The sequence below is a fragment of the Rutidosis leptorrhynchoides genome, chromosome 5 (genome assembly GCF_046630445.1).
Source record: "Rutidosis leptorrhynchoides isolate AG116_Rl617_1_P2 chromosome 5, CSIRO_AGI_Rlap_v1, whole genome shotgun sequence".
Classification (NCBI taxonomy): Eukaryota; Viridiplantae; Streptophyta; class Magnoliopsida; order Asterales; family Asteraceae; genus Rutidosis; species Rutidosis leptorrhynchoides.
In genome coordinates, this window is record NC_092337.1 from 83438383 (window position 1) to 83459892 (window position 21510).

Genomic DNA, 21510 nt, shown 5'->3' on the forward strand with positions numbered 1-21510 from the left:
TTAGAAAAATAATCATTTAAGGTTGTTTACATGATGGAAAATGATTAACTTCATAAGTTTCACTAAAGTTTGACCTATGACCTGTGATTTTGAATACAAACTAAGGTATTTACAGTTCATAGTCTTAAAGAGGGACTCGATCCAAGGAAGTGGCAAGTTGAATCAACGAAAACGGAGTTGTAACGAAGAAACTATGACCAAAACGAGATCGGATATCTAAGACTAGTTTAGCTACGAAAATAATTGGAGAAAATTAAATAAATCACATCTTTTTAAAATAACATGATATTTTATATATATGTACTCATAATTTAATTTTATATGGTTCAGGATCACCCGTAAACAATACGAGAAGATTAATCATAAGATCCCATGATTGTACGCAACACGTCATTTGACAACACCGGTACTTTATGTACGCAACACGTCATTTGACAACACCGGTACCGTGGGTCAAGATTAATCTCGACCAATACATATACGATGGGGGTTTTTATTTATTTCATTGGGGGTTTATTAAACACCTAAAAATGAACTATTAAAATTGAATTACTAACATCGGACTGCTAACTACGGACTAAGGAATTATTAAAAGTATTAAAAGTATTATAAGTATATATATGTGACGTTTGTTTAAAAAGAAAAGGTATTGATATATTATATATGGATAGGTTCGTGATATCAATCGGAGACCAAGTCAAAATTACATATCTTCAAGACGAAAGTGAGTATATAGTCCCACTTTTAAACTCTAAGTATTTCGGGATGAGAATACATGTATTTTATGTTTTACGTTATGGACACAAGTAACTGAAAAATATATTCTACGTTGAGTTGTACCACTGGCATACTTCCCTGTAGCTTGGTAACTGTTATTTACAGCGGTATTGTAAACGCGAATCCTGTTGATAGATCTATCGGGCCTGACAACCCCAACCGGACTGGACGACCAGTATTCAACGGTTGCACAGTACTTCGTTTCGTGACTACACTTGGTACGGTGTAGTAAGATTTCATAATAAAGGGAATATGCGACGTGATTAAATGTTAAGTATGGTTACCAAGTGCTCAACCACTTAGAATATTTTTATTAAAATGTTTATATGTGAAATCTTGTGGTCTATATATATATTGCTGCCGGCATTAAACCTATATCTCACCAACTTTATGTTGACGTTTTAAACATGTCTATTCTCAGGTGATAACTAAAAGCTTCCGCTGCAACATGTTGAATTTAAACAAGATCTTGAGTATGCATATTTGTGTCAAAAATAAAACTGCATATCGGAGGATTTGTAATGTAAAATATGCTAGAAATCGTATTGTTATCATCACATGTAAAGTTTGTAAGTCTAAGATTATCGCTAAACGATAGTCATCTTTTTATTGTCTAAAGCTTGTATTAAAATAAGAGTTATGGTTTGTAATGTAAAATAAATGCAGTTGTTCTTTTAAAAATGTCGCATATAGAGGTCAATACCTCGCAATGAAATCATACGTTATCTAACTCGTTCTTATGGTTAAGGACGGGTTATGACATAATACCATGATAATAATAATGATAATTATACTAATTATAATTATAATTATAATCATAGTAGTAACCATAATAATAATCATAATAATTAATAATAATGATAATAATAATACTAGAAATTAAAATAGGAGTGTATACCCTTGTAAAAGCTTTTCTAAAAAGAAATTGTCCCAAACCGGAATCAAACCCAAGACCTCTAGTTCCATGCCAACACCCCTAAACCATTACTTCGTCTCTCCATTTCCGTTTTAATTCACAGAAATAAATTATATAACGTATAATTCTAATCGTTTCTTTTTCTTCATTACCCTAATTCGACCAACTCCATTACCATCGCTAAACATCATCAAATCATTATCTTAATCATCTTATCGTTAACTATAATCATCTTCATTATATTTCGCGTAACATCATCATAATATCATCGTCTTTATGATCTTTTAATATCACCATCATTACAACGAACATCTCCAATATCATATACTTCACTTCTCATCATAAAACATTATCTTTTTCATGATCATCATCACTTCATCCTCATAACCTTTATCATGATTATCATGGAATTATAACATCACATAGGTTTCGAAACAGGTATAGTCATCGAACCAGTTAACAGCTCAATGGGCTGGCAATTCGTGGCCCAACATGTTAACAGTTTAACAAGCTCAGAAAATATGTGGATGTATGGTTTTCTTTGTAGCCCAGCAAGAAATGGAAGTCACGGCCCAAAATTTCCTCACAAGCCCAACAGGAAATAGAGTAAGCCCGAGAAAAAAATAACAGCCGAATAGAATATAGGGAAAAACTGTCGGTCACTAGTTTTCGAATGGTCGAAGCATAAAATAACAACGCATGCATCAACACTCAATATGGTTGGCCACGATGTATTATTAAGTCCCACTTGCACTTGATAATGAGTCTTGTAATATACTATATATATTTACAAGTTGATGAACTCCAAACAAATAGTGGTTGTATTCAATTCTAACCAGAAAACACACAAAAAAAAATATAACAGCAGTGAGTTTGAAGATGTTTGTCAATGATGATGGTGAGGGGTGGTCGATGGTTTTACGGTGGTCGTGGATTGGATCAAAGAGAGAAAAGAAGGCAGTAGGTTATGGTTTTTATTGGGCGGGTTTCAAGATGATGTTAATTATGGTGGCTTTGGTTACTCAGAATACAGAAACAGGAACACGAAGGTACTTTTCGTGTTGGTAATTAAAGAAATAGAAATGACAATACTAGATGATTGTGGTTCGATGGTGTTGCAACCCAAAAGAGTGAAGATAGCGATTTTGGTTTGTGATGATTTACGAGGTTTAGAAATCATAAAGTGAACGATTCGTATTGGGAAGCTTCAGAAGTAAATTTGTGATTTTTTTTTTGGGTCTTTAGAATGAGTAAGGATCGTGAATTGTAGTTTTGATGTTTCATGAATATGAAATTCTTGAGTTGAATATGATCATTGAATATGTAATCGTAATCAGGCTAGTCTTTGGTTTTGTGGAATTGTGTTTCTATTTGTTATAATGATGAACGATGAAAGTTGAAGATGGTGATCGAATATGGTTACTTATGGTTGTGGGTTGATGATAGTGGAGTTGTGTTGAAGTAGATGGGCAGTAGTAAATCATGATATGGTAACCATATTTGCTTGTTGAATACAGATCAGTAATTGAATGAATTCAACTCAAGGACAGAAAGAAATATATAAAAATATAAACTTGATAAAGATGGCTAATAGATTTTGGAAGATACTAAATGGATCGAATCTTAATTGTACGAGCTGAATGTGATGTTTAACAAAATAGAAGACATAAACAAAATCAAATAAAGCAGAATCGTACTATTTATCTGATTTGAATAAAATACACAAACTTTATTCTATAATTAATATTAATAATTAATATTAATTAATATTAATAAAAATAATAATATTACTTTTAATATTTTTAAGAATATAAATATAATAATTAATAATAATTATACTAATAATAATAATAATCATAGTATTATTTATAGATTAATAACAATGATACATAAAAAAAGAAATAATGATAATAATAATAAAAATGTTGATTTTTAATAATAATAATAATAATAATAATAATAATAATAATAATAATAATAATAATAATAATAATAATAATAATAATAATAATAATAATAATAATAATAATAATAACTATCATTATAATCCAATAATAATATTAGTAAAGATATCAATTTAAATGTACTAGTTTTCATATTTATATATCATTTATCGAAAATAACAATATAATTACCACTGGTATTAATATTAATAATAATATTATCAAATTAGTAATCTTAATAATAAATGTAATAATAATATAATATGATAATAAGTTGTATCTTAATAATAATAATAAATTTTAATAATAATGATTCTTAATGGTATTGGTAATAATAAAGATATAACAATTACTTGTTTTAAATTTTATGTCAAAATATTATATATTAAGATAATTGATATTATTATAACTATTGATATTTATTTTAAATGATAATAATAAAAGTAATAATGGCAAACATTAACATAATAACTAACTCACTTAATTTTTCATTAATATATTTAATTTATAATATATAAGTAATTACATGTATAGTTATTTACATCTACATTTCTATTTACGATTTAAGGTTCGTGAATCGTCGAGAATGGTCAAAAGGGTAATTGATTTCATGAATATAATTTCAAAACTTTCAAGACTCAATATTACAGACTTTGCTTATCGTGTCGAGATCATATAAGAATAAAGTTTAAATTTGGTCGGAAACTTCCGGGTCGTCACAGTACCTACCCGTTAAAGAAATTTCGTCCTCGAAATTTGATCGAGATCGTCATGGATAACAATAAGTATGTTTTCATGACTCATATGAGTTGATAAATAGAGTTTTATTACCATTGAGTAATAATGATAAAATAATTCGATTATTCGAAAAATACAAGTGAAGCTATCACAAAAGTGTGAAATGAGTAAATGTAGATTCGTCTTAACCAGTGACGTAGTCATGGTTGATTTCTCGAATTCAAGGGGTTTAGAGAAAATCTTTGTAATAAGATTTGATTTTTCGGTAATTAAGGAAGTTAGGATCCTCTTTGGTTTAATGCAATAATCTGTTTTGATTGCTCTGTAGGATATTTCACTATAAATCCACCTCTTCCGTTTTCTTTATTTTCACCACTCTTAAAACTTTCTTCCACAATTTCTACTTTTATTTTCTCATCTCGACTTTAAGTAGCAAATAATGATCCAGAATTCGTAGATATGAACATAGTTAATATTCTAAGGAAGAAATGGAAGTAGCACGATCTTGATTTATCAATTTACTAGAAGTCACGGGAAAGATAGAACTATCAAGAAAATATGTTCTTGATATATTTGGAGATTAGGTAAGATGTAAGAGTCGTGTAGCATGGCACATGATGACGTTATGGTCTGTGAATCATCACGTTCCATTAGAAACTCAGCATGACTTACTGTAATATAATCACGTTGATCAAGTGTCATTATATTATACTAACTCATGCATCAGTTCCCAACACTACTTAAAAAACATTCATATTTTAAACTCAAAGGTTTCAGAATTTAGAAATTATAATAGTTTCTTTTATGATGTAACACAGATAGCGCGAAAAGATAAATGATTTCGGATAACAATAGTTATGAAGATATCTTCAGAAATATCGAGGATATTTATAATGAAAGATACGATGATATCTTAGAATTTCTAATATCGATGGATGATGGATAAGTTTTGTCCATAAAAATGTAGAGTCATGAGTAAGGTATTCGTTAATGATTACATCAGAAATAGAATCATCAGGATTCCTTATAGGCAAGTTTAGTCCTTGTGATTTGTTCAGAGTCTCCTTCATGGGTTGCTCAATCCATTTTTCCAGTACAAATTTTTCATTGAGTGTTTCCAACACTCCATTCTTTATAATTAACTTTTGACTGTTAAGGCAGTCTTCAGTTTTCACTGCTTCATCAGCTTTTTCAAAGTTCAATGTATTGATTCGTAGGCTGGGTGCTTTTCAGAATTTTTAGAATGGAAGATCATAATTCTAAGAGATAAATGTTATATGTATTCGTATAATCGTTGATGTAGAAATGTCGCGAGATTCAAAATACTTATTGCCGACTTTCAGTAATTGTTATGGCAATTCTTGTTACAAGATGCGGGTGAGTATATGATATGGTTTCAATGAATATAATAATTTTTCGAAAAGTCGAAGATCAATGAAGTTGCTGGTGATTTTACTGCTATTGTGGTGGAATGTAATACGGTTTCCATTATCGATGATGAAAGGCAACTTATATATCGAGGTTATAATAAAGCAATTTCGAATGAAAGTCGAAGTTGATTTACTGGAGCTGTGACAAAATTGGCTAATTTGGAAAGGAATTGTAAAGTTAATTTCGGTAATAACAACACCAAAGGAATTAGCACAGCTGCGTGTTAAACGTTTACTCAGGTTCTGAGAGTTTTTTTTTTAGGTGCATAACTATATGCATAAATCTTTCCTTCCGTAGATGAAGTGCGGTTGGTTCATCCTCTCGGTTGAGGTGTTTTCAAGAATCATGAAAGGTTTGAACGTAGATTGTAATCATCATGATACGAATGAGGTTTAAGATGGAATCAAGTGGCAAACTTGAAGAAATGTTTAGTTTCATATGTTATAATCAACATTTTAATTCATTTTAATTGTCCAATGTTGGTAGTCCACAACTAGTAGTTCACAATTCATATATAGTTTAATATATTATATTCAAATTAATTAATACATGTCGTGACCCGTTATATACATGTCTCAGACTCGATCACAACTCAAAGTATATATATTATTATAGAATCAACCTCAACCCTGTATAGCGAACTCGAGCATTACAGCATATAGAGTGTCTATGGTTATTTTAAATAATATATATAGATGCATCGATATGATATGTCAAAACCTTGTATACGTGTCCAAGTATTTATAGTGCGTAAAATAAATAACAGAAATTAAATGACGATAAATAAAATTGCGAGAATATAAATCGCGATAAATAAATTGCGATAAATAAAATATAATCAGTTAGCTAAGATTTTGTTAGCGTGGATTCTTAATAAAATTTCTCATACTTAATTGGTTTGTTTCTAACAAATCTTATTTCGTCCGATGTTTTCTTCATTATGCCACTTGTTGGATTCTGATAAGTCAAAATCCAATATGAAATTGAATGAAAATGGTTATTCTGTGGTGAACGGATTCGTATATCTGTGGATGTGAGTAGGATAGTAAATGACTTTTGAATTAGATTTGAAGAATGTACATTGTAACTCATTAATGTGAAATCTAAATATTCCTCGGGTATTACCTACCCGTTAAAATATTTTTACCATTAACGGTTTATACAAAAGAACTTTTAATAACAGTCTTTATGAAAATATACTTACATATATATTTTCTTCAGATGTAGTAATGGATTTAATGAGTTAATATGATATTAAACTCATATGATTTTCGGTTTGAGCTAGAATAAGTAATCTCTAAAACTATTAGGAGCCACATATTCTTCGCAGAATATTTCTTCAATGAAGTTATGGATCAATACTTCATCGTTAACTATTAGGAACTACATATTCTTCGCAGAATATTTCTTCAATGAAGTTATGGATCAATACTTCATCGTTAACTATTAGGAACCACATATTCTTCGCAAAATATTTCTTCAATGAAGTTATGGATCAATACTTCATCGTTCATTGTTGTTGGTACTCCTTGGTATCTATGGTGCGTATGATATTGATGTTCGTGGGACAGATTGTGAAATTGAGGCTTGGGATGCGGATGTTGTTGTTAGTGGTACTGGTGCTGCCGGTACTGACGTTGGTGGTACTGTTGGTGTTGCTGATGTTGCTAAAGCTGGTACATTTTGCACCATATTTTCCAAATTTATTACTCGAGCGCGAAGTTCGTTGACTTCTTCCATTATTCCGGGATGATTGTCGGTTGGAACAAGCGGATGAATAAGGTTTAGAGTTTGGGATATCATATAATTGTTGTGAAATATCCTGGCAATGAGGGTGAGTATGGTGTTTCGGACAGGTTCGCCGGTAAGTGCTTCAGGTTCTTCACCATGAGGTGAATTCGGTTGGTGGAAAGGATCGCCTTCTTCGCGTCTTCATTGATTAAGTCGACTACAAACTCAGCCCCAATTCATCCAGAATTGATGATGGCTAATTGGCTGATCCATACCGGATATACTGCTTTCGGAGCTCAAGTGTGTATCCATATCGGAATAGCTGTCGGAATCCGAGGAATTTGAACTAGTTGAGAGTTCTGTCTTGTACGGTTAGATAAAGGGTTTTCGATATGAAATAATTTTTAGATATTGGATGATATTCTAATTACATAGAATACCTATATATAGTGCAGGAGTCCCCGTAGATTACGAAGGAATTTCCGGAAGCTGACAGGCAAAGTTTACAGTAACAGATACGCTAAGGTACGAATTTATCTATACACTATCTATGCAATAGAGGCAGTAAGATGTGTCTAGACTTTAAGATGATAAGCAAATAATTTTCGACACGAAATGATAAGCAAAACTTTTGACATGCAGACACGGTCGAAGTCCAGACCCACTAATGCATCTAAACAACTATCAGTTAGACACACTAATGCAAGACCTGGTTCGCTAAGACCACCGCTCTGATACCAACTTTCATGACCCGTCCTAATCCATCCAGACGAAGTCTATATCGATTATAAACGATTTACAATAGTTGGTTACATCGCGAGGTATTTGACCTCTATATGATACATTTTACAAACATTGCATTCGTTTTTAAAAGACAAACTTTCTTTTCATCAAAAGTTGATAGTATGCATACCATTTCATAATACATCCAACTATAATTGACTTAATAATAATCTTGATGAACTCAACGACTCGAACCAACGTCTTTTGAAATATATCATGAATGACTCCAAGTAATATCCTTAAGATTAGCTAATGCACAGCGGAAGATTTCTTTAATACCTGAGAATAAACATGCTTTAAAGTGTCAACCAAAAGGTTGGTGAGTTCATAGGTTTATCGTAAACAATAAATTTTATCATTTTAATAGACCACCAGATTTAATATTCCCATTTCCCATAACCATTATGCATAAAATTCATTCATATGGATTGAACACCTGGTAATCGACCTTAACAAATTGCATATAGAATATCCTCATCATTCCGGGATAACTTCGGACATGATAAATTGGCCATCATTCCGAGAAAACTTCGGACATGATAAATTCGCCATCATTCCGGGAAAACTTCGGACATGATAAATTCGCCATCATTCCGGGAAAGCTTCGGACATGATAAATTCGCCATCATTCCGGGAAACCTTCGGACATGATAATTTCGCCATCATTCCGGGAAAACTTCGGACATGATAAATTCGCCATCATTCCGGGAAAACATCGGACATGATAAATTCGCCATCATTCCGGGAAAACATTGGACATGATAAAAAGGGCACATTCGATTTCGATAATTCAACCATAGAATGTAGTTTCAATTACTTGTGTCTATTTTGTAAAACAGTTATAAAAGTATTACATGTATTCGCAGTTCAAAATATATTTCAAAAGCATTTAACAAAACAGTTATAAAAACAACGCATGTATTCTCAGTCCCAAAAATGTAAAGAGTAAAAGGGAATCAAATGAACTCACCATAATGTATTTTGTAGTAAAAATACATATGACGATATTGAATAATGCAGGGTTGGCCTCGAATTCACGAACCTATATCATTTGCATATTTATTAATATACATATTTGTAATCGAACAATATAAATTTATTAGTTATATACTTTTTATATTAATAATATATATGTTTCATATATTTATTTTGTTATAAAATAATACTTTTCGTTATGTTATATGTATTAAATATATATTTTTATATATGTGTATATCATTTGTTTGTCAAAAATAGTAATTTTAGTAATACTATGATAAAAATGATAATAATAATTTTGTTAATAATAACAATAATAGTATATAAAAAAATGATATTAATGCTAATATTTATAATAATAATAAATTGTAATTGTATTATTTTGATAGTAGTTATAATAATAGTAATAATCATAATCATAAAAATGATAATAATACTAAAATGGTAAAATTAATAATAATTATATAAATAATACTTATAATAATACCATGATAATAATAATGATAATTATAATTATAATAATTATAATCATAATAATAACCATAATAATAATCATAATAATTAATAATAATGATAATAATAATAGTGGAAATTAAAATAGAGTGTATACCCTTGTAAAAGCTTTTCTAAAAAGAAATTGTCCCAAACCGGAATCAAACCCAAGACCTCTAGTTCCATGCCAACACCCCTAAACCATTACTCCGTCTCTCCATTTCCGTTTTAATTCACAGAAATAAATTATATAACGTATAATTCTAATCGTTTCTTTTTTTTTCATTACCCTAATTCGACCAACTCCATTACCATCGCTAAACATCATCAAATCATTATCTTAATCATCTTATCGTTAACTATAATCATCTTCATTATATTTCGCGTAACATCATCATAATATCATCGTCTTTATGATCTTTTAATATCACCATCATTACAACGAACATCTCCAATATCATATACTTCACTTCTCATCATAAAACATTATCTTTTTCATGATCATCATCACTTCATCCTCATAACCTTTATCATGATTATCATGGAATTATAACATCACATAGGTTTCGAAACAGGTATAGTCATCGAACCAGTTAACAGCTCAATAGGCTGGCAATTCGTGGCCCAACATGTTAACAGTTTAACAAGCTCGGAAAATATGTGGCTGTATGGTTTTCTTTGTAACCCAGGAAGAAATTGAAGTCACGGCCCAAAATTTCCTCACAAGCCTAACAGGAAATAGAGTAAGCCCGAGAAAAAAATAACAGCCGAATAGAATATAGGGAAAAACTGTTGGTCACTAGTTTTTGAATGGTTGAAGCATAAAATATCAACGCATGCATCAACACTCAATATGGTCGGCCACGATGTATTATTAAGTCCCACTTGCACTTGATAATGAGTCTTGTAATATACTATATATATATATATATATATATATATATATATATATATATATATATATATATATATATTTACAAGTTGATGAACTCCAAACAAATAGTGGTTGTATTCGAGTCTAACCTTAAAACACACAAAAAAATATAACAATAGCGAGTTTGAAGATGTTTGTCAATGATGATGGTGAGGGGTGGTCGATGGTTTTAAGGTAGTCATGGATTAGATCAAAGAGAGAAAAGAAGGCAGTAGGTTATGGTTTTTATTGGGCGGGTTTCAAGATGATGTTAATTGTGGTGGCTTTGGTTACTCAGAATACAGAAACAGGAAAACGAAGGTACTTGTGGTGGTTTTTGTGTTGGTAATTAAAGAAACAGAAACGACAATACTAGATGATTGTGGTTCGATGGTGTTGCAACCCAAAAGAGTGAAGATGGCGGTTTGGGTTTGTGATGATTTATGAGGTTTAGAAATCATAAAGTGAACGATTCGTATTGGGAAGCTTCAGAAGTAAACTTGTGATTTTTTTTGGGTCTTTAGAATGAGTAAAGATCATGAATTGTAGTTTTGATATTTCATGAATATGAAATTCTTGAGTTGAATAAGATCATTGAATATGTAATCGTAATCAGGCTAGTCTTTGGTTTTGTGGAATTGTGTTTCTATTTGTTATAATGATGAACGATGAAAGTTGAAGATGGTGATCGAATATGGTTACTTATGGTTGTGGGTTGATGATAGTGGAGTTTTGTTGAAGTAGATGGGCAGTAGTAAATGAAAGGACCCGTTCATATACATTATAAACGATTCACAATAGTTGATTACATCGCGAGGTATTTGACCTCTATATGATACATTTTACAAACATTGCATTCGTTTTTAAAAGACAAACTTTCTTTACAACGAAAGTTGATGGCATGCACACCATTTCATAATACATCCAACTATAATTGACATAATAATAATCTTGATGAACTCAATGACTCGAATGCAACGTCTTTCAAAATATGCCATGAATGACTCCAAGTAATATCCTTAAAATGAGCTAATGCACAGCGGAAGATTTCTTTAATACCTGAGAATAAACATGCTTTAAAGTGTCAACCAAAAGGTTGGTGAGTTCATAGGTTTATCATAACAATCATTTCAATATATTAATAGACCACAAGATTTCCGTTTATAAATATATGTACACTCGCAATTGTATAAAAGTATTCTATAAATTGTAGGCACCCGGTAACAAGCCTTAACGTTCATGTTTTACCCTCTGAAGTACACCAGATCAGGTGTGTTTAAAATAACCTCGAAGTACTAAAGCATCCCATAGTCAGGATGAGGTTTGTCAGGCCCAATAGATCTATCTTTAGGATTCGCGCCTACCGTACATAGACAAGTAGTTTAATGTTACCAAGCTAAGGGTATATTTCTGGTTTAAACCCACGTAGAATTAGTTTTAGTACTTGTGCCTATTTCGTAAAACATTTATAAAAAACAACGCATGTATTCTCAGTCCCAAAAATATATATAAAAGGGAGCAAATGAAACTCACCATACTGTATTTCGTAGTAAAAATACATATAACGTCATTTAACAAGTGCAAGGTTGGCCTCGGATTCACGAACCTATATTAATTATATATATTTATATGTTGGTCAATATTTGTCTAACAATTTTTGGTCAAGTCATAGTGTACCACAATCCTAATGCTCGAGACTAATATGCAAAAGTCAACAAAAGTCAACTTGACCCAAAATGACTTCTAAAATTTATACGTGTTTATTATATAACTTAACTATAGTTGTTTTATATATTTAAATATATTTATTAGATTTTATAATAATAAAATTCATTTATTAATAAAAATTTATATTAACGTTTATATATGATAAAATATACTTTTATATATCTTAAGTAGTAAAATTTATAAAGTTCACTTAATATCGTAAAACTATAGTGGTAAGTATTATTAATGTAATTATATTACGCGTGGTGAAAAATATCTTTGTATCCCCTATTTATTTGATAAAATAATATTGATCATAATAATAATAAGTAAAAGTTGTATTATTTTATAATAATAATTATTATTATTCTATAAAAAAATAACAATATTTATATTTACTAAAAATGGTATTATGATAAAATGATAATACTAACATAATAGTAATAATGATATTTTATAATAACAATGATATTTCTATTAAAATAATAACGACGATAGTAATAATAATCATTTTAACAATAATACTAAAATTCAGTTGACTATAACTTCTAATCCGTTCATCGAAACCATTCGATATCTAAATGAAAAGTTCTTAATTTTTCGCTAGCTTTCCAATGACATGCATATCATATACCTTATCTTAGTAGCATATGTATCTAATTCAGGATTCAACAAACCTATCTAAGGACAATATCGAATGTACAAGCATGCATAATCCTATATACTCGAGCACTAGTCAGAGATACACTATTGATATATAAAAGTAAAGTTATGAGTGCTCACGTATCAATATTGAGATTCAATATTGTAGGAAAGTACGTAGTCGCAACAGAGATGATAAACACTAGATTGACCTCACGAGCATACCCATGAACCATACCCATCACCTCCATAGCTATAACCCATAATTTCCTTAGCTTCGACTCATTCAAAAAAACTATTTTGAAATCACTCGGACATCACTCTGTCGTAATATTTTATGTATACTAATAATATCTTGAAATAATACAGAGCAAATATATATATATATATATATATATATATATATATATATATATATATATATATATATATATATATATATATATATATTTAAATCGATTGAGAGAGTTTAGCGAAATATATTTTCAAGTTTCTATGAAATAATGAAACCTATTGAATTCTATTTATAATAGATTTTTGAATTATTAAAGTGAATTATTAAAATATGAATTATTAAAGTGAATTATTAAAGTATGAATTATTAAAGTGAATTATTAAAGTATGAATTATTAAAGTGAATTATTAAAGTATGAATTATTAAAGTGAATTATTAAAGTATGAATTATTAAAGTGAATTATTAAAGTATGAATTATTAAAGTGAATTATTAAAGTATGAATTATTAAAGTGAATTATTAAAGTTAAAGTAAAGTAAAAGTAAAGTAAAGGTAAAGTTAAAGTATAGTAAAAGTATAAAAACTTTGTATGTATAATACGCGTATAAATATATATAATATTAATTTAAATCGTTATATATATTTAATGAAATAAAATATAAATATCGTTATATTTATTATACTGGTTAAGTAATGAGTTGTCAAAAGTGAGTCTAGATATTTAGAAAAGTTATATACGTTTTAATAATAAAGTTCTTTTTAAACTGAAAACGTTTTTGTACGTTTGAAAATAGATTAATAGAATATTATGGAAACCAATTCTCCACTAGCTTTTGTCTAACTTTCGTAAATGACACTTTTTATTTTTATTTATAAATAGCTTTACAAATTATTCCGAATATCGTTAAGAGGAATAGATTTTCTCAAATCATAGTGCACCTCTCAACAGAGACTTGTAATCATAATTCAATGTTTCTGATAATCCAATCATTTAATATATTATTTTTTTTTAATTTCATCGATAATCATATTGAAACAAATACGTTCATATAAAGCATTATACGTTTAAATACTTTGTTGATATTTTCAATTTATAACATATACACATATACATACATATTCATATATGTTCATTTAATGGTTCGTGAATCATTGGAATTTGGTCGAGGTTTAAATGAATGTATAAACATAGTTAAAATCCTTGAGATTTAACTTAACAAACATTGCTTATCGTGTCAGAATAATATAAAGATAAAGTTTAAATTTAGTCGGAAATTTCCGGGTCGTCACAGTACCTACCCGTTAAAGAAATTTCGTCCCCGAAATTTGATAGAGGTCGTTATGGCTAACAATGAGAATGTTATTATGACGATTATGAAGTTTTATCATGTCTAAGAAGTATGGATAAAATAATTCGATTACTCAAAGCGTATGAGGGAAGTTATCGCAAATGAAGGAAATAAGATTATAGTGATTCGTCATATCTTTTGACGTCATCACAATTGATCTCCGAATTTAAAGAAAATCTTTGTAATCTATGTTGGATTTGATGCTTCGGTGATTAAGGAGATTATGATTCTCTTCGAATTAATACGATAATCCATCTTAATTTCTCTGTCGGGTATTTCACTATAAATCCACCTCCTTCGTTTCCTTACAACTCACACCTTCTATTCTTTCTCCCTCAACTCATATTTTAAAGTATTTGTCAATATGCTTCATCCAGTACTGATTTTCGATATACTCCTCACTTTCATATATGTTGTTCTTCTTTTTCATCTGCCTCCGGAAGAATCTATTTACTTCTACTATACTCTCGATTTTATAGTGTTTTTAGTTCTTCCGTGTCTTTATATTGCTATATGCATCGATATATACGGTTTATAATTTTTGGGTGATTGTTGGGTTTTATATCTTCCCTTATATTTCAAAGCCCCTGCTTTTGTCTTCTATAATCATTGACATCCACAGTTAATGCTCCCTTCTATTTGCTGCAATTTATACTCCAATTTCTATTTTGGAGTTTTGTCCTTTCGTTTCTTCTTCTTGCGATTAAGCAACGTTTGTGATGGTCCAGTATTCGCAGATATGAATTTCAGAATGAACATAGTTAATGTTCTAAGAAGGAAATGGTAATGGCACGATCTTGATTTGTTAATTTACCAGAATTCCCTGAAAAGACCGAATCATCAAGAAAATATATTCTTGATATTTTTAGAGATTAAATAGAATACAAGAGTCGTGTAACATGGAACATGATGACGGCATGGTCTGTGAATCGTCATGTCCCATTAGAAACTCAGCATGACTTATTGTAATATAATCAAGTTGATCAAGTGTCATTATATTATACTAACTCATGCTTCAGTTCCCAACACTACTTCAAAACATTTATAATTTAAACTCGAAAGTTTATAGAATATAGAAACTAATAGTTTCTTATATGATGTAACACTGATAGCGCAAAGAGATAAATGACTTCAGATAAGATTAGTTGTGAAAATATCTTCAGAAATATCGCAGATATTTATAATGAAAGATATGATAATATCTTCGAATTTTTAATATTGATGGATGATGATGAAGATTTTTCTGTAAAGGTTTAGAATAAAGAGTAAGGTATTCGTTAATGACTTTAGCAGGCACTGAATCATTTGGATTCTTTGAAGGCAGATTTAGTCTTTGTAATTTGTCCACAGCCTCCTTCATAGTCTGTTCAATTCGTTTTCCAGTTCCAAACCTTCTCTTTTTCTCAGCTTTACCACCTTACTATTCTTTGTCATCAAACTTTTTAGTGTAAAGATCGTTTACAGTTTTTGATGCTTCGTCAGCATTTCAAGAACTAGTTTGCAGTTCAAAATATTTTTCAGAACTTCACATTCAAAGTATGTAAGTCCAGGAGATAGACGTTTTACATACACATATAACTGTTGGCGTAGACATGCTGCGAGATTTCAAAATACTGGTTACTGTTTTTCGATGATTCGTATGACAATTCTCGTTACAAGATGCGAATGAGTAAATGATGTGATTTCAATAAATATAATGATTTTTCGAAAAGTCAAAGATAACTGAAGTTGTTGGTAAGTTTATTGCTAAGGTGGCGAGATATGAAAGGTCCCCAGTAACGATGATGAAAGGGCAACGTATCTATCGAGGTTATAATAAGACTAGTCCAACTGAAAAGTCAAAGTTGACTTGCTGGAGCTGTGACAAAACTGTCTACTTTGAAAAGGAATTGAAAAGTCATTTTAGCTAATAAATGCCAAAGGGTCTGACACGGATACGCGTCGAAATATGACTTTGGCTTCGAGAGCTTTTTAGGTACATAAATGTGGTAATATGTGGTTGGATCATCATCTCGATTGTTCATTGTTTGAAGTGTCTTCGAAAACTTCGGAGAGTTTGAACACAGTTTGTAATCGTTAATATACATATGATGTTACACAGTTTTGAAGTCAAAGTATAGCTTTGAAAGATGTAGGAATCTAAGAGTGATGTCTTCTGTTAAATCATGACTTGGATTTTGATTTGTCAAAATCAGAATGCGTAATCAAATTTGGGTGAGAATGGTTGTTTTGATTACTATACAAGAATGTATATTGTTCTGAGATTTTGGGAGTATAGTTGATGATTTGCTTAATCAGATTCGAAAAATGTAACATATTAATTGTGAATTTATATATCTCTCGGGTATTACCTACCCGTTAAAAAAAATTTCACAATTAATATTTTGTACAACAGAATTTTATTACAGTCTTTATGAAAATATATATGTGCATATTTTCTTCAGATGTAACATAGATTTAATGAGTTAATATTAAATTAAACTCATTTAATTTACGGTTGAAACTAGAACTGAATAATCCCTAAAGACTTTAGAAATTACATAACTTTTACGGAGTATTTATTCAATAAAATTGAAATTATGAATTAATACTTCGTTATTTGTTGGTGTTTGTAACCTTCGCACCATATTCTCTAAAGCCACTACTCGAACACGAAGCGCGTTGACTTCTTCTATTACACTGGGGTGATTGTCGGTTCGAACGAGCGGATAAATAAAATCTAGAATTTGATGTAGTATATAATCGTGACGAGATACTCTGGAAATGAGAGAGAAAATGGTGTTTCGAACCAATTCACTGGTAAGTGCTTCAGGTTCATCGCCAAGAGGGCAATGTGGTGGATGGAAGGAATTACCTTCTTCTTGTCTCCAATTATTGAAGAGACTACGAACCTATCCCCAATTCATCCAGAATAGATGATGGCTAATTGGTTAATCCATTCCGGTCACACTACTTTCGGAGCTTGAGTGGGATTCCATATCGGAATTCGAGGGACTTGAACTAATGACGAATTCCATTTCGTTCGAGTGAATAAAGGATTTTTCGATATGAAATGATTTTTTGGCTATCGGGTGGTATTCTAATTACATAGAATATCTATATATATAGTGCAAAAGATTTCGTAGATTACGGAGGAATTTACGGGATATGTCAGGCAAAGTTTACAGTAACAGATACGCTAAGATATGGATTAGCAGATACGCTAAGATATGAATTTTGTCTATACACTATTCATGAAATCAATGCAGTAAGACGTGTCTAGACTAAGAATGATAAGCAGGCAGTTTACGACAAAAATTATAAGCAAAACTTTTGACATGCAGTCACGGTCGAAGTCCAGGCTCACTAATGCATCCTAACAATTATCAGTTAGACACACTAATGCAGACCTGGTTCGCTAAGACCACCGCTCTGATACCAACTGAAAGGACCCGTTCATATACATTATAAACGATTCACAATAGTTGATTACATCGCGAGGTATTTGACCTCTATATGATACATTTTACAAACATTGCATTCATTTTTAAAAGACAAACTTTCTTTACAACGAAAGTTGACGGCATGCACATCATTTCATAATACATCCAACTATAATTGACATAATAATAATCTTGATGAACTCAATGACTCGAATGCAACGTCTTTCAAAATATGCCATGAATGACTCCAAGTAATATCCTTAAAATGAGCTAATGCACATCGGAAGATTTCTTTAATACATGAGAATAAACATGCTTTAAAGTGTCAACCAAAAGGTTGGTGAGTTCATAGGTTTATCATAACAATCATTTCAATATATTAATAGACCACAAGATTTCCGTTTATAAATATATGTACACTCGCAATTGTATAAAAGTATTCTATAAATTGTAGGCACCCGGTAACAAGCCTTAACGTTCATGTTTTACCCTCTGAAGTACACCAGATCAGGTGTGTTTAAAATAACCTCGAAGTACTAAAGCATCCCATAGTCAGGATGGGGTTTGTCAGGCCCAATAGATCTATCTTTAGGATTCGCGCCTACCGTACATAGACAAGTAGTTTAATGTTACCAAGCTAAGGGTACATTTCTGGTTTAAACCCACGTAGAATTAGTTTTAGTACTTGTGCCTATTTCGTAAAACATTTATAAAAAACAGCGCATGTATCCTCAGTCCCAAAAATATATATAAAAGGGAGCAAATGAAACTCACCATACTGTATTTCGTAGTAAAAATACATATAACGTCATTTAACAAGTGCAAGGTTGGCCTCAGATTCACGAACCTATATTAATTATATATATTTATATGTTGGTCAATATTTGTCTAACAATTTTTGGTCAAGTCATAGTGTACCACAATCCTAATGCTCGAGACTAATATGCAAAAGTCAACAAAAGTCAACTTGACCCAAAATGACTTCTAAAATTTTTACGTGTTTATTATATAACTTAACTATAGTCGTTTTATATATTTAAATATATTTATTAGATTTTATAATAATAAAATTCATTTATTAATAAAAATTTATATTAACGTTTATATATGATAAAATATACTTTTATATATCTTAAGTAGTAAAATTTATAAAGTTCACTTAATATCGTAAAACTATAGTGGTAAGCATTATTAATGTAATTATATTACGCGTGGTGAAAAATATCTTTGTATCCCCTATTTATTTGATAAAATAATATTGATCATAATAATAATAAGTAAAAGTTGTATTATTTTGTAATAATAATTATTATTATTCTATAAAAAAAATAACAATATTTATATTTACTAAAAATGGTATTATGATAAAATGATAATACTAACATAATAGTAATAATGATATTTTATAATAACAATGATATTTCTATTAAAATAATAACGACGATAGTAACAATAATCATTTTAACAATAATACTAAAATTCAGTTGACTATAACTTCTAATCCGTTCATCGAAACCATTCGATATCTAAATGAAAAGTTCTTAATTTTTCGCTAGCTTTCCAATGACATGCATATCGTATACCTTATCTTAGTAGCATATGTATCTAATTCAGGATTCAACAAACCTATCTAAGGACAATATCGAATGTACAAGCATGCATAATCCTATATACTCGAGCACTAGTCAGAGATACACTATTGATATATAAAAGTAAAGTTATGAGTGCTCACGTATCAATATTGAGATTCAATATTGTAGGAAAGTACGTAGATGCAACGGAGATGATAAACACTAGATTGACCTCACGAGCATACCCATGAACCATACCCATCACCTCCATAGCTATAACCCATAATTTCCTTAGCTTCGACTCATTCAAAAAAACTATTTTGAAATCACTCGGACATCACTCTGTCGTAATATTTTATGTATACTAATAATATCTTGAAATAATACAGAGCAAATATATATATATATATATATATATATATATATATATATATATATATATATATATATATATATATATATATATGTAAATCGATTGAGAGAGTTTAGAGAAATATATTTTCAAGTTTCTATGAAATAATGAAACATATTGAATTCTATTTATAATAGATTTTTGAATTATTAAAGTATGAATTATTAAAGTGAATTATTAAAGTATGAATTATTAAAGTGAATTATTAAAGTATGAATTATTAAAGTGAATTATTAAAGTATGAATTATTAAAGTGAATTATTAAAGTATGAATTATTAAAGTGAATTATTAAAGTATGAATTATTAAAGTATGAATTATTAAAGTGAATTATTAAAGTATGAATTATTAAAGTGAATTATTAAAGTTAAAGTAAAGTAAAAGTAAAGTAAAGGTAAAGTTAAAGTATAGTAAAAGTATAAAAACTATGTATGTATAATACGCGTATAAATATATATAATATTAATTTAAATCGTTATATATATTTAATGAAATAAAATATAAATATCGTTATATTTATTATACTGGTTAAGTAATGAGTTGTCAAAAGTGATTCTAGATATTTAGAAAAGTTATATACGTTTTAATAATAAAGTTATTTTTAAACTGAAAATGTTTTTGTACGTTTGAAAATAGATTAATAGAATATTATGGAAACCAATTCTCCACTAGCTTTTGTCTAACTTTCGTAAATGTCACTTTTTATTTTTATTTATAAATAGCTTTACAAATTATTCCGAATATCGTTAAGAGGAATAGATTTTCTCAAATCATAGTGGACCTCTCAACAGAGACTTGTAATCATAATTCAATATTTCTGATAATCCAATCATTTAATATATTATTTATTTAATTTCGTCGATAATCATATTGAAACAAATACGTTCATATAAAGCATTATACGTTTAAATACTTTGTTGACATTTTCAATTTATAACATATACACATATACATACATATTCATATATGTTCATTTAATGGTTCGTGAATCATTGGAATTTGGTCGAGGTTTAAATGAATGTATAAACATAGTTAAAATCCTTGAGATTTAACTTAACAAACATTGCTTATCGTGTCAGAATAATATAAAGATAAAGTTTAAATTTAGTCGGAAATTTCCGGGTCATCACAGTACCTACCCGTTAAAGAAATTTCGTCCCCGAAATTTGATAGAGGTCGTTATGGCTAACAATGAGAATGTTATTATGACGATTATGAAGTTTTATCATGTCTAAGAAGTATGGATAAAATAATTCGATTACTCAAAGCGTATGAGGGAAGTTATCGCAAATGAAGGAAATAAGATTATAGTGATTCGTCATATCTTTTGACGTCATCACAATTGATCTCCGAATTTAAAGAAAATCTTTGTAATCTATGTTGGATTTGATGCTTCGGTGATTAAGGAGATTATGATTCTCTTCGAATTAATACGATAATCCATCTTGATTTCTCTGTCGGGTATTTCACT